The sequence below is a fragment of the Lutra lutra genome, chromosome 15, assembly GCF_902655055.1.
Source record: "Lutra lutra chromosome 15, mLutLut1.2, whole genome shotgun sequence".
Taxonomy (NCBI): Eukaryota; Metazoa; Chordata; class Mammalia; order Carnivora; family Mustelidae; genus Lutra; species Lutra lutra.
In genome coordinates, this window is record NC_062292.1 from 34,407,149 (window position 1) to 34,421,102 (window position 13,954).

A 13,954-nucleotide genomic window follows, 5' to 3' on the forward strand; every position below is an offset into this window, starting at 1 on the left:
CAGGAAAGCCTGTGACCAAGCCCCCAGCCCTCCCAGACAGAACCTTGCCTTCAGCTGTTGTTGTTTTGTTCTGCTGCTGCCTTCTCATCGCCTTGTACTGACAATAGTCGTAAATAACCGCAGTGCTGTAGAGAAATCATTTTAACAGCAGAGAGTCAAATAAATACATTAGACCTGACAGCTTAACTATGCGGAGTCCATTTGTATGGGGTGGCCAGCTGCTTCCCGAGACGCGCGGTGAGCGCAGCGGCCACGAGAGGGCGCGCCGAGCTCACTTTGAGCGAGGCCAGCCGCAGCCGCCCCCCAGCCCTGCCGGAGCCAGGGGCTGGCCTAGGCCAGAGCAAAGCTCTCAGATTCCAATTTTGGCTGGAAAGTAGTGCCAAGTCCCGCCCCTATCTCTCACCCTTTTGTAGGGAAGGATTTTGCTTTCTACTCATCTCAGAGGTGAGGGTTAGAGTCGAGGTTTGGGGTGCTGGAATATGTGTCCCCAGAACCACGTTGTCCCTAGGGATGGCAGAGTCACCAGGCCACATAACCTCATGTGTGTGCCACCCAAGCGCTCCGCAGTCCCATCCAGATGCTCAGTGATTTTCTTTCTTGGCCCTGGTTTTCAGTGGATTTGGCCTATCATGGCCATTCTAAGTCTGGTCCCCTAACGCCCAGGAGGAATTGTCTACCTCTTTCCCTTCCTACAGTGTCCTGGTGTTGAGGCTGCCCACCCTTTCAGGAAGTGCTGAGGGTCGGTTGTGGGCCGTGCAGATTTAAGGTACTATCCTTCTTTGGGCAAAGAACATCCAGGAGGTCTGCTGGATCCTGCTTCACCGGCAGCCCTGGGCTCTCCCCTTGTCAGGGCCCTACAGGCTTTGAGCTCGAGGGAGCTTCCCTGGAGACAGGACTAAGCACCTGTGTGTGGAGAGGGGCTTTCCATTCAGGCTGACCACGGTTCCTCCAAACTCTCAACTAGCTCATAAGCCCCTGGGATTTGAGGTGGAGAAACAGGTGTGTGAGTTCTTCCCAATGGTTCCGCCCAAATGCTCTCAAGCTCATTGGTTGGGGGTTGATTTTTCTTTGTTGTCTTCCTAGACACCAGACTTCAAAACTCCTTGTGAGCATAGATTGGATCTCATTCTCTGCAAAAACCCTATAACCTAGTAGGAGGCTTGTTATTGGCTGTCTCTTGATTACAGGGGACAGATGATAAGAACACTTAGCAGCTGTTTTGGGGTCTGTGGCCGTGAGGTGAATATTTTTTGTTCTCTCAGGGCAATTTAGAGTAGAGATAGTCAGGTAAAAGGAAGCACTTCCTGGCAATGAAGCTATGAGATGCCATAATGAATTCTAACAGAGTTGTGGTCTATCTCTCTGGGAGGGGACCGGGTCAGACCATGTTGTGCCTGCTTGAAACTGACACTGTCTCTTTTCTTTTCTTTTCTTTTTTATTTTTTTTTTGAAACTGACACTATTTCTGCTGTTTGAGAATGGAGTCGCAGCGGATTGGGAGCCAATGGGACTGTCTGCTTGGTGCTACTCTTTTCTCCCAGCCGGTTCAAACGTTGCCTTAGCAGACTGTTCCATAGCGGGTACCTGATATGACCTGGTTCTATCCAAATTCTTCCCTGGGAAGACTGACATGGAAATTGGAAAAAACAGAAGTTCATCTTTTTTGGGGTTCCTGGATGGTAAGATGGACAGCCAGGCATTCTTGCTACCATGTTTCTCATCTTGTGGATGAGAAAAACAAAAGAGGCCTTCAAGCATATACTCCTCACATATGGAATAAGAGAGAGAGAGAGAGAGAGAGAGAGAGAGAGTGCGCGCTGGAAACTTGCCATGGGGAGGTAGCTGGATTTTTGACGATGTCCAAGTCCCTGCTTCCTGTTGTTTCTGGGGCTTAGCTACATCCTTGTTCTTAAGTTCCCCACAATATTTTAGTACCTCCATAGTCATTTCCTTTACAAACAAAACCCAGAAACCTCTCCTCTCTCCCCAACCCCATCTTCAGTTGGATTATTGTTGCCTAAGAGCAAAAGGATTTGGCTCATTGTGGTCTATTTAAAGTAAGACCCCAACCCACTTCATGAGTTCAACTCCCAGTGTTCTCCATCAGGTTTTATCATCACCACAAACAGATGGTACAAGTCTCTGCTATTGTATCAGGCACCCGTCCTCTCTGCCAGGATCCCGCAAAATCCCCTCATCTCCTTCAGCCTCTTATAAGAAGGATGGCCCATCTCCTCTAAAGCTGTCCCAGACAGGCAGACTTATTTGTTCCCATAGCCCTTTGTCCAAACTTCTTAGAATGTGCTTCTGTGTACAGGGGTTAGAGAATGGTGTTCTGCACAAGAATTGCCCCAGTCAGCCCCATTTCCATAATGCCTGCCACATTGAAATCCAGAGGGTGTCTGTTTATGGACAATGAAGCTTGCAGTCCTCCCCACAAGCGGGGAAGTAGGTACTGAAAAGTTCCCTGCGGCCAGTAATTCCTAGAAGATGCAATTATAGAAGAGTATAGAATAGAAGAGAAGAGACCAATAGAGGGAACACAGCAACACAGTGAGACACAGTGAGGACCTCTGTCCCTTTTCCTTCGGTCTTATCCCCATTTAACTTACTCTTTCCTTCAGAGCACGCGCGCGTGCGCGCGCGCGCGCGCACACACACACACACACACACACACACACACACACAAGACTGTCCCTTGCCGCCATAGCTCCCACTCAGTGTTTAGAACTAGCCCACACCCCACCTCACCATCTCCCCAGCTGTTACCTTCAGAGCCTTCTCCAAGCTCCGAGTGCCAGACAGAACCTTCCAACTCAAAGGCAAAAGAGAAAAGGGAAAGAAAAAAAGAGGGAAGGAGGAGAGAAGAGGTGAGAGAGAAAGTAATACCCAATTTCAGCGTTTTGTTCTTCCCCGTTTCCACTTCCGGAGGCGGCAACTGTACAATTTGTATGTTTTGTATCATGTCTGCTTCCTTGTGGGAGTTTCATAAATTGATGATGATAACACAGCACATTTCTTTTAAGCCCTTAGACATTCAGTCTTTATTGCTTTATAAAGTGTGCTCGGGGCACAGATGAAATGAAACTGGTGAGATTTTGCTCCGTCCATTGTGCAAATTCCATCACAGGATTTGCACCTGCTACGCAACTGGCATTTGGAAATAGCAAGTCATGTTACCAAAGGTACCGGAGGCCAGCGCCGGGAGGCTCGGGGCAGTGGGAAACCCAGGGCGATTGAACAGGGTCCGCTCAGCGCTGCGAGGGGAGGAAGCAACCTGGTGAAGGTTCAGTCTAGGGAAACAGCTGCGTTCTGTAACCTCAACCTCCATCTGGGGTTTTTCGAAAACTATGCAAAATTCATTTCCCTCCAGCCCTATAATAAAATACATGCAATATGTAAATAGCAGCATTTCGAAGGTGGAAGCCATTAGAGTCACCTACTGTATTTAATTAATGGAATATCAGGATTTTTTAATCCACAGCTAAATAGCGACGCTGCTAGGAATATTACATCGATGGACAAACTCACTCCCCAAGCCAAAATGTTTTTTTTTTTACCTTTTATGTGGATTTCCTGAAACAAATGTGTGGCATTTGTCATTTGCACCAGAAAACAATGAGTTCTTCAGTGTGTCATTACCTACCTGTGCAGAGCTGGGGAAGACTCTGAACTTCAGACTGGGAGGAAAACCTTCATCTGTTAATAAAAGGAATCAGACCTTTCCAGGCCAAGTTATAAAACTGAGCAGATGAAAATAATCTCATGTGAGTAGACTTCCGTTCTCTTACCCACTCCCAACCCCTTCAAATAACACCCCCCCCAACACACATATACACACACACACAGGATTTGTTCTCTTCTTGAATGAGCTAATTTATTCCTGAAGAGCAAGGGGGACTTAACTCACGCTGGCTGTATGCAAATGACAAGCTGTAGCTGGTTCCTTTCTATGTGGAGAAGAGAGAAAAAACCCCCATCGCATGGCATTATCAGGCCAAACTGGGAAACACTGCACCCGCCCAAGGTCCCTAGCCTGGTAAACTTGGTCTTTCGGCTGCCGACCTCGCCATGGTGGAGCAGCTTCAGGTCCCAGAGACACCTAACTGAAGTGACATCTGTCGCTTGCTGAGTACCTTAAAATCCTGCCATTCATTCCAAGAACTTGCGCAGCAACTGTTTCCTTATAAAGTGCATTCAAATGGGTCTGCGGGACACTGCACGTGCATTGTTGATCAATATAATGAACTCGCATTATGGCCAGGCTCACTGTGTACTTTCACTTGTCGAATAAGATGCTGCGTGCAAAAGAGCCTTGCGAAACCTACAGTGCTTTGTAAACTATAAAAACCATAGGCACACCGGTTTGCTATTATCAGGGTTGCGATTATGAATCCATGAAGGGCAGACAGAGCATTACAGCAGACAGGCTCGGGGTCCTTGCAGACATGGAGCAAGATGGGCTTGAAATCAGAAAGGAGCTCGAGATTTACTGATTTTATTATAGGGAATAAATGCTTGGAGACAGAAGGGGATCCTTTATGACTGCCGTTAATACCTTACTTGGAAAAAACGAGCATCGAGTTGCCTGCCATCTAGTGGCAGGAGGGTAAACGTGCAAGTCCCTGAAGTCCCCGGGGAAATGCCTTACAGATTGTCTCTGGGAAGGGCTGGCAGATGGGCGAAGGGCTGTCGGTGGAAGCTGACCGTGCAGGAGAGAGAGAGACCCAAGGTCTCTGCTGCCTCCGCCAACCCAGGAGCCTGACCTCGGGCACAGCCACAGCTTTAACCGGTATCTCCACTGTGTAAACCTCGAGAGCCCTGTGGGTCTTTGAGACATTAAGTAAGAATAACAACAGAAATGATCCGGATGATGATGATAATATTAAGAAGCATAAACAATTATAATCATAACACCAGATTGCTTCCACTGCTTCTTTCTAGGCTCTGATGAGTAAACACAAAAAAGGCTGAAGCCAAGCCGGGGTTGGAGCAGCCGGGGAGACCGCCCACAGCCTCTCCTCCCTTCCCTGAACAACCCGCTCCACGAGAGACCACTAAGTTACCGTGGGCCTCTGCAGCCCCTGGAGCTTTGGAAGGCAGGAGACCCATGTCAGCCATCTCTGGGTTTTTTTCCAGCAAGTTGTTTGACTTCGGGATGCCCTGGACGGCTGGCCACGCCTGCCAAGCCCTGCCTTCCCTTCCTGCGGAGCACCCACCAAGCACAACTTAGGGGAGCGTCCAAAAAAAAAGTCTGGGTGATCCCTGGAAGGAAACAACAAAAAAATTGGTACAGCACTGGCTTAAATTGAAAAACGAAACCAAAAACTTTAAATGAAGCATTTAATTGGTTTATTAATGAATTTGAAGTCACTGATCAGAACTGCCATGCATTGAGTAGTTAGCTATGTATCAGGCCCTCAACATGCACAATGCCAGGTAAATGTCCTCCTCATCATCTCAGGTCAGTAGAGATACTGTCCCCATTTTACAGATGGAGAATTAGAGGATCAGAGAGGTTAAGCAGTTTGGTGACAATCAAATAGTAAGTCGTGGAACCGAGCACCAAAACCTGTTTTCACCCCTCTTTGGGTGTCTTATCCCAACCACCAAATATCAGAATCTTAGTGTAGAAAAGAACTTTGAAGTTCACCTAATTCAATTGCTCATCCCAAGCCAGAACTTTCTTTTATAGCAATGATTTATAGACTCTGGCAGGTTTTGATGGGTCATATTAAAATCATTAACAAACCAACAAAACCAAAAAACAAGTTCTGAGACCACTTCCCTCCCTCACCTCTGCCCCAGCACCCGCACCTTCCTTTGCCTTCGCTTTCTGATTCTGGGGCTTTGCACAGACCTCTGGAGATTCATCTACAAAGGCTTCTGAAGTGTTTCTCCAGCCCAGCCAGGGTGGAAAGCGGGGCCCCAGAGCTCCTCTAGGGCACCCAGGAGGAAGAAGGAATAAGAAATGGGTTGGGGTGGGCAGAGGAGGGAGCTGTCGTAATTGACCTCGAGACTTGGAGGAGGGAAGGTAGGAGAGCACAAGGCTGTAAAAGAGACTAGCTTTCAGGAACTGGCAGGTCCATTTTTTTTTTTTTTAAAGGGAGTGAAGAACATTATCATCATTTTCTTTTTAAAATGAAATACCAAACAGAGCTGCCTCAGGAGCCCACACCTTGCTCCTCTCCTGTGAGCCACCTGAACAAACGGGCCACAGTGAATTCAAACCCTAACTGATCTGAGTGTCGTGCTTCGGTTTTTTTTTTTTTTTTACTCACTTGCTGATCTCCAGGGCACCGTGAACTGCTGCTATCTCTCCAACAGAGTGTTAGGAAAAGACAGGCCACTGGGGGAAATGTCCAGGTGGGGGATGGCTCTCCGAGATGCACGTGGGAGCTCACATACTTGCTGTCCCGGAAATGGCCCTCTGGGATGGGGAGCCTTATGGCTGAGGGTCTCTAAATCCTATGCAATGTGAGTGGCAGCTGAAGCTCCCTAATACCCAGATCTCAGGTCCTTGTGGTTGTGAGCTGGCTCTGGCTCCCTATTTGGCCTTTGACTTTCTAGAGGTGAACGGGTGATTATTTGAAGACTTGGGTGTCTGTGTGTAGCTCGAGTCTTTGCTTCCCATTAAAGTGAAAACATTTATCTGGCCAAATGAAGCCACCCTAGACTATTCTAAAAGCAAATGTCCTTTAGCTATTTTGTGTCTGATGTTTGTCTTCCTGTGTATTCTCTCTTATCTGGGGACTTTGTGGATTTCCTAAAAAATCAATATAAGAGGCTGAAAGGAAGTTCACACAAGCTACCCATAAAAGCTGCATTGAGAGAGAGAAAGGAGAACAGTCCCTCAGCGAGTGAACATCCGTGTGCCTAGCCCTGTGTTGGGAACGGTGAGCACACAGGCAATCAAGGCAAGTTCAACACTCAGTGGCTCCCACAGATACTGGAGGGGACAACACAGAAAGAAAGCCACATAAATGGATTCTAGTCAAAGGTCTTGGGTTTAAGTCTTAACTCTGCCCAGCATTCGCTGCTTGGCTCATCACTTATCCACTCTGAACCTCATCTTTCTCAGCTATCAACTGGGCATTGGAAGAGATCGTCTCTGTGAGAGTCAGGTGAACTTGCAAGTGATCGATCAGGACGTCCAGTGCAAGATCAGAGAAACAGAAGGACAAGATGGTTCCGAGTGTGGGTGGGGAAGCTGAGCTCCTGTAAATAAGACTCGTGCATGTGACAGCGCATGCCCGCTGGAGAACGTGCATGGGCGGTACGTAATTAAGAGCTAGAACATCACTACATGCCCAGAAGATCACAGTGTGGTGTACTGATGAGTGCCAGCAAGGCTGAGAGGGTCTGCCGTGAAGACACCTGTTTGACTTGGTTTGACCGTGTGTTGCCTCAATTTCCTTGAACATAGACTCATTTCATTTCATTTGATATTTTTATTTTGTTTTTACCTTCCATGCTCACCTGTGTGGCTGGAGTTCTGACAAACTCGTGTTGGGCAACTCAGATCCTGATGAATGTCCTTTTTCTGTACGTGAGGAAGTGGGCCCAGAGAGGGAGAGGGGCTTGGCTGTTGTCCCATGTGGCTGGCTGGTGCTGCCAACACAGCCCTGTCCCTTCGTCCTCAGCCACTGGCTGCTCTCTCTGACTGAGCACCGGTGACTTGTTACAGGTTCATTCACATGTTTCAACAGTCAGAGAGACCTCACAACCATCCATGTAGCGTCTGACCGCACTTTATAGGTGGTGTGGGTTTTATTTCTTATTGGCCAATCAGTATAGAGCATTCCTTTCTCCATCGGGTAAGACCTTTCCTTTTAGAGCCTTCTTTTCATTCTCCTCTTTTTTCTTGCTTTCAATTCCAGGCCACGTGCATGCAAGTGTTTTCTGAAATGCAGTTAGCATCACACTTGATAACATCTTTAGGAACTAAAGGACTTCTTGGCTTCCGAAATAATGGGTTCCATTAAACAATGAATGTATCTGTTAAGGAAAGAGTGAGATCTTTGCATCTAAAACTAGCAGCTTCGTCACGTTGGTGTGTCTTTGTGTTGGGGTGGAGAGCAGTAATACGGGCAAGTGTTTACAGAATGCTAAATTCATTCGCTGTTAAAAGGACACATGTGGAAATGGTGCCATAGGCTCTTTAGGGTTTTGAGATAGGGACATTTTAAAAACATTTGTCTTATCTTAAATTTTGCCTTAGATAAGATGCCTTCAGAGTGAATTCTCTTCACAGCTGTTTGCTTTCCTTAAAGCGGTAGACTTAAGCCCTTTGTATCACATTTAGATCAACTTTTTGACAGAAACAGTGATTTTCCTGACTTTATTTTATTAATGTGCTTGTTTGCATTGACCAGCTCAACCAGCTGTTTTGGATTCTTGTGAACTCAGGGTCAAAGTGCTGATGCAGCTGAAGAATTGTAGAAATTAATCCTGGAAATGGCAGCAAAAGGAAGTAAGAACCTGAGCCTGAGACCGTGCTTGGTAGGCTAAAGCTGATCAATTTCCCGGTCCCTAATTAAAACAAGCCACCAAACACAACAGCAGCATAAAATCCAGGGCTTTTCCTGGTGACGAATGCGACCAGTCTGCAAATTTCTCCTCGCTGGGAACAGAGATTTGGTGTGCTACAGCAGTTAAACAGAAAGCTTGCGGCAATTTATGTTTGATAATCTGTATATATCTCCTCCCTGCCCAAACGCTGCCCCTACCTTACCTTCACCTCGCAACATACACACCCATTGATATTAAGCCAACAGAATGAGAGAGGACGTTTCCTTTGTTCACAAGTATGTCTTTGAAGGGTGTCCATTCCTGGATATTGAAAGGGTAAACAAATATGGCAGGGTATCTAAATCTTTTATATTACTTGAGTTGTGAAAATTTGCATGTGAACCATCTGCTTTTAAATTGAATCCAAGCTTTCCATCAATTAGCACTATAATTTCAGATGTAATGTAGGTTAACTTCTGATTGATCTTCAATTAACACTAGTTCTTAACCATTTACTTTATGGAATGCATTTTCCCCTCCCAGATATATAGGGAAGTTGTAGAAAGACCTTCCCGCTTTTGAAATGCTGATAGCTCTTTCAGGATGAAAGAATCCGCATTTCTCCCAACCTCCTTTTCTTCCTGAGTTTCTAAGAGCCCAGGTAATACAAAGTCAGTAGAATGAGATTTTCCAAAAGAGCATCAAGGAAATAGCTAGAAGAATCTCATTTCATGGCACATGTGTGTTGTTGTTTTTGCTTGACATATTTAGGTGGGGATGTTCACAAAATAAGTCACGAAATCATTCCAGGAAGCCTCCAAAATAGCATTTGTAAAACCGAAGATTTGGTAAATATGTAAATCTGAAGGAATTTGGAGATTTGGCTCCTTTCCTAAGACACAAACTCTCAGGGTTTAAAGACAACTCAGATGTCCTCCAGCCTGTACCCACCGAGGGCAGGCCGGCCCACTAGAGTATCCCTGCCAGATGGTCAAGCAGATTTTCCTTATTGTCACCATTGGACAAAGGTCAGAATCTTACTGATGAGATTGTTGAAGAGAAATTCTGACAGCTCAATAATGTTTATCCGTTGATACAATTCAGATACTTCTTTTGAAATACAGAATATTGTGCAGTGTTTCTAATAATTTCTCTATGGCTTATGCTAGTGTATGAGTGTGATATGTTATTCAACTTTTCTTCTGTATGTTTGATTCATGAAAGATTTATTATGTCCTTGCACGTGTAATTTTATCACAGAGGAGACTTTTTTTTTCCCCAGAAAAACACACACAGATCTTTTTCCGCTTTTGATGGGGTTACGTTCCAATAAACCTATCATAAATTGAGAGTATCATGAATAGAAAATGCACTTAACATACCAGACTTACTGGACAGCATAGCTCAGCTTAGCCTAGCCTGCCGTCTGGTGTCATCATGCAACACGAAGCCTATTTTATAACATGTTGAATATCTTATGTAACTATTATGTAATTACTTATGTAATATCTTCTGTAACTATTGAACACTGTACTGGAAAGGAAAAAACAGAATGGTTGTTTGTGTACAGAATGGTTGTAAAAGTACCAGTTGTTCACCCTTGTGATTGCGGGGCTGGCTGGGAGCTGTCCCCGTTCAGCATCACGAGAGAGCCTAGTCCTACATATCGCTAGCCTAGGGCAAAGATCAAAATTCAAAATTTGAAGTGTAGTGTCTACTGAATGCATATCACTATTGCACCATAATGAAGTGGAAACATGGTAAGTTGAACCATCATCGTAAGTTGGGGACCATCTGTACTGGTTTTGTAATGGTCACCATTATGAACATACAGTGTGCTTAGCAACCATGTCTGGTATGGTCCGCTTGGATTTTGGACCATTAAGCAAGGACAAGTTTTTTGGCTTTTTGTTTGTTTGTTTGTTTGTTCGTTTTTTTAAATGAAAAGAATTTGTGATTTTTTTCCCCCCTTTGGATTATCTTCTTTCTTTCTTTCTTTCTTTCTTTCTTTCTTTCTTTCTTTATACTATATGTATCACTGTTTCTCTTACCAGCATGATGTGTTGAAAACCCAGCAAGGATCACTGCGCTAGTTAGGCCGAGTTATCCTCGCTGCTGTAGTACACCAACCCGAAAGCTCGGTGGCTTTACCGCAGTTAGGGTTCACTTCTCACTCCTGTCACTGTTCAGTGTACGTGTTCTTTGGTGGGTGGTGCTCCTTGTTATACTTCCACTGTGCTTCTCCATTTGGCTCAGAAGTGGGAAACAGAAAATAGAGTAGAAGAGCAAACATGGGAGTTTTGGGGGTCCTGTATCCACCGTTTCTTCGGGCATTCCGGGAGCTTAGAACTTAGTCACTGGCCAAACCCAACTGAAGATGGGCCAGGAGAAGAAACCAAGCTGTGAGCCATGACCAGTTTCTGCCACCCATGCTGTTAGCTGTTATTTTACCTCTTTATCCTGGAGACCCATGTGTCCCCGATGGCTTCTAGAATTTCTATTGCATGTGTACTCTTGGTTTTCAATGGAAAACAAATGAAGGGAATACGAGGTTTTTAGGAGCTGCCCTGAATTCTTGGGTATATACATTGAAAGAGAGAGCATGCAGGGCTCCAGTCTGCAGTGATCTCAGAGAATGTTCTCTGCATCAGGGAGTCCAATAAGGAAAGAGTTTGCGATTAGACTTTCAGTACAGTGCCTCACCTTTTTCCAACAAAGATCTGCCCAAGACCACAGATGCCACTAAAGGCACAGCAGATGTCTTACCGAAAACCACCCCTGCATGTGCCCAGGACTTAGTAGCAGTTGGTGGTGTTATAAGTGGGGAAAAGACATGAAGTCCTTGGCAGTATAGTCATTCTGGGCCACAATGGTATCACGGAAAAGAGGAATCACCAGCCTTCTTTTTTTTTTTTTTTTTTTTAAAGATTTTATTTATTTATTTGACAGAGAGAGATCACAAGTAGACGGAGAGGCAGGCAGAGAGAGAGAGAGAGGGAAGCAGGCTTCCCGCTGAGCAGAGAGCCCGATGTGGGACTCGATCCCAGGACCCTGAGATCATGACCTGAGCCGAAGGCAGCGGCTTAACCCACTGAGCCACCCAGGCGCCCAATCACCAGCCTTCTTAAAGGAAGCCTTGAAGGCCCATAAACTTGGACTGGAAACTCCCACTCCTCCTCAACCATTCCCTAAAGAATATAATCCAGGAAATAGGGCCTTGAAGTGGATTGTCTAAATAGGGTAGAAAATTAGCTACCTTCCTAAACCACCGAGATATCTTCTTTCCTGATTGTTAGTTTTTCATTCCAACCTATGTGAGGGGCTAGAAGAGTAGGGGGTGGCCTTAAGCCTTGTCCTTGTTTTACTTATATCTAGTGAATCTGTAGAACTTCTTTGTGAATCTATGGGAAACCCCTGTGAAATGGGTCATTTGCTTAAGGGAAAGTCCCTTAAGCATTTGGATATTAATCTTCAACAGGACTAAAGTAAAGTGTCACTTACTCAGTGACCCCAGCTTATCAAAATGTAGCTCAGAATAAGGAACCCAGTGAAGGAGGCTCTCAGTATGAAAAGAGATGCCACTAACTGAACACAACAGTTGGGAAGGAGAGATTGCAAGGGCAAAGCTCCGCTTCCTACAGAAGAGGCCATATAGTCTCAAGAATATATAGGGCCCCTTCCTTTGTCACAGGTAGCTGAGAGTTGTCTCTGTTCACTTGCTGAGGGTGACAGGGATGTAGGGAGGCAGGGGGAGGGATGTGCTTCCATGATCAAAACCATGCTGCCGTCCTATGTTCATTTACCGAAGTCAGTGCCGTTAACTCTGTTCAAAATCACCCAGTTGTCCTTTGGAATCCCTACTTTCAAGGTCGATATTATCAAAATCGGGAGTATTTGTTCTTTTCCATTAAGCGATTCAGTTATAACACTAAATCTCTCCCTCTCTCTCTTTTTGTTCTTCCCTCATCTATGGATGGAAACTTCGAGCTTAACTTTTTTGCTGACCAATACATTTGCCCCCTTATCAGTGAGTATCTGTATGTTCACTTCTCCAGTTCTACCTGAAATGTTTTACTTTATTTCCCTTTTTCCAAGAGGCAGCCAAAAGTTGAGTAAGCAACTTATTCATTAGGGTTTAGTCTTGAAACTTGGGGAAAATCGGGTCAGGATATCTAGACTTAAATACTCCCCGATAAGTAGCTTTAGTTAAATTAATGACTGGCATGAGTGTCTGTTGCCTGGAGGGCATCACAGGCAGATCAGATAGGTGAGAAGTTCATGGGCCTTTATAATGAAAGTGCCTGTCCTTGATCCCTGGGACATAGGGTGTAAGACCCAGAAGGCTGAGATGTAATTTATCCCTTACTGTGCCTGTCCCAGGGCCTTAACCATGATGGTCGCTTAATTCCTGATTTTCTGAGCGTGCAGACAGACGTTAGCCTGTAGGCCTGCCAGCAGAAGGAAAGGGAACCTCCATAGAAGGATAGGGAACAGAAAGAATGGTTTTTCGATTTTAGGCCACTGTGAAATGCTTGGAGGGTAGAGGTCAGTGCATTTTGATCTCTGAGGAGGTGAAGCATCCTGAGTCGGCAGCCGAGGAGACACCCCAGAAAAACGCAGTTAACCTCTGAGTCTGCAAAGGACTTTTCCATAATGTGTGAGGGAAGGTACCAAGGGCAGAAGTTGTGTCTCCTTCAAATCCCATTAGTGGGGAAAGAAGATTTTCACAGCACCTTTTAAAAAAGTGAATGGCAAGAAACAGGATTTTTCTTTCCTTCTGCCCTTCCCTGGCCAATACCTCCCTGGCCCCCCACCCCTGTGGGGACGGAGGGAGGGCCCCTGTGCCACTGAGTTTGGAATAATGACACCAGAGCAATAATGAGACCTTTCTCAAGGACTGATTTGTCTGCAGAAAGGAGAAGTCATCAGGTATCCATTGTGAGAAGAGTCGCCTTCTCTTAACAATGGCTTTGATGAAGCTGCTAGAAGGTTCTTATCAGGAAGAAAAGACTCCCAGCAGCAGGAGAAGGGGAGAGAGGAAAAAATGAAAGCCTACAAAACCCCCAAATCATCCTCTGAGCTCAGTGCAGTGGAGAGGGGGAGGGGAGGCACACTTCCTGAATGCCAAGTGACACTGGCTGGTCAGTCCAAATGAGCCTCTGAAGGGAGATATTAACAAAGATGAGAGCGGGGCCAGCTTTCCTGCGGACTGGCGTTTAGCAGGGAGTGTGAGTTCGGCTGCACTCAAGGTGTGCAATCCTGCTTTTCTCAAGATGCAGGAAATAGCTAGAGGTCAAACAGCTTATCCTTTGGCCTCTCTCCAGGGATTTTCTAGATCTGGGTCACAGGGCCACCCTTCTTTAGCTGGATTCTGGGAAGGAAGAGGAAACTCAGAGCCAGCAGAGAGTCCTGACTGAGACTCTAGGCCCGTTTTTTTTTTTTT

The 13,954-nt window shown here is 45.7% G+C and overlaps 1 long non-coding RNA gene across 1 annotated transcript; it reads left to right on the top strand.

Moving 5' to 3' along the window:
* Window positions 1-1,579: 1,579 nt before the first annotated feature.
* On the top strand, window positions 1,580-5,899 carry LOC125086133 (uncharacterized). Its single transcript, XR_007123104.1, has 3 exons — window positions 1,580-1,679; window positions 3,613-3,767; window positions 4,945-5,899. It is a non-coding gene; the product is annotated as an uncharacterized LOC125086133 (long non-coding RNA).
* The last annotated feature ends 8,055 nt before the right edge of the window (window positions 5,900-13,954 follow it).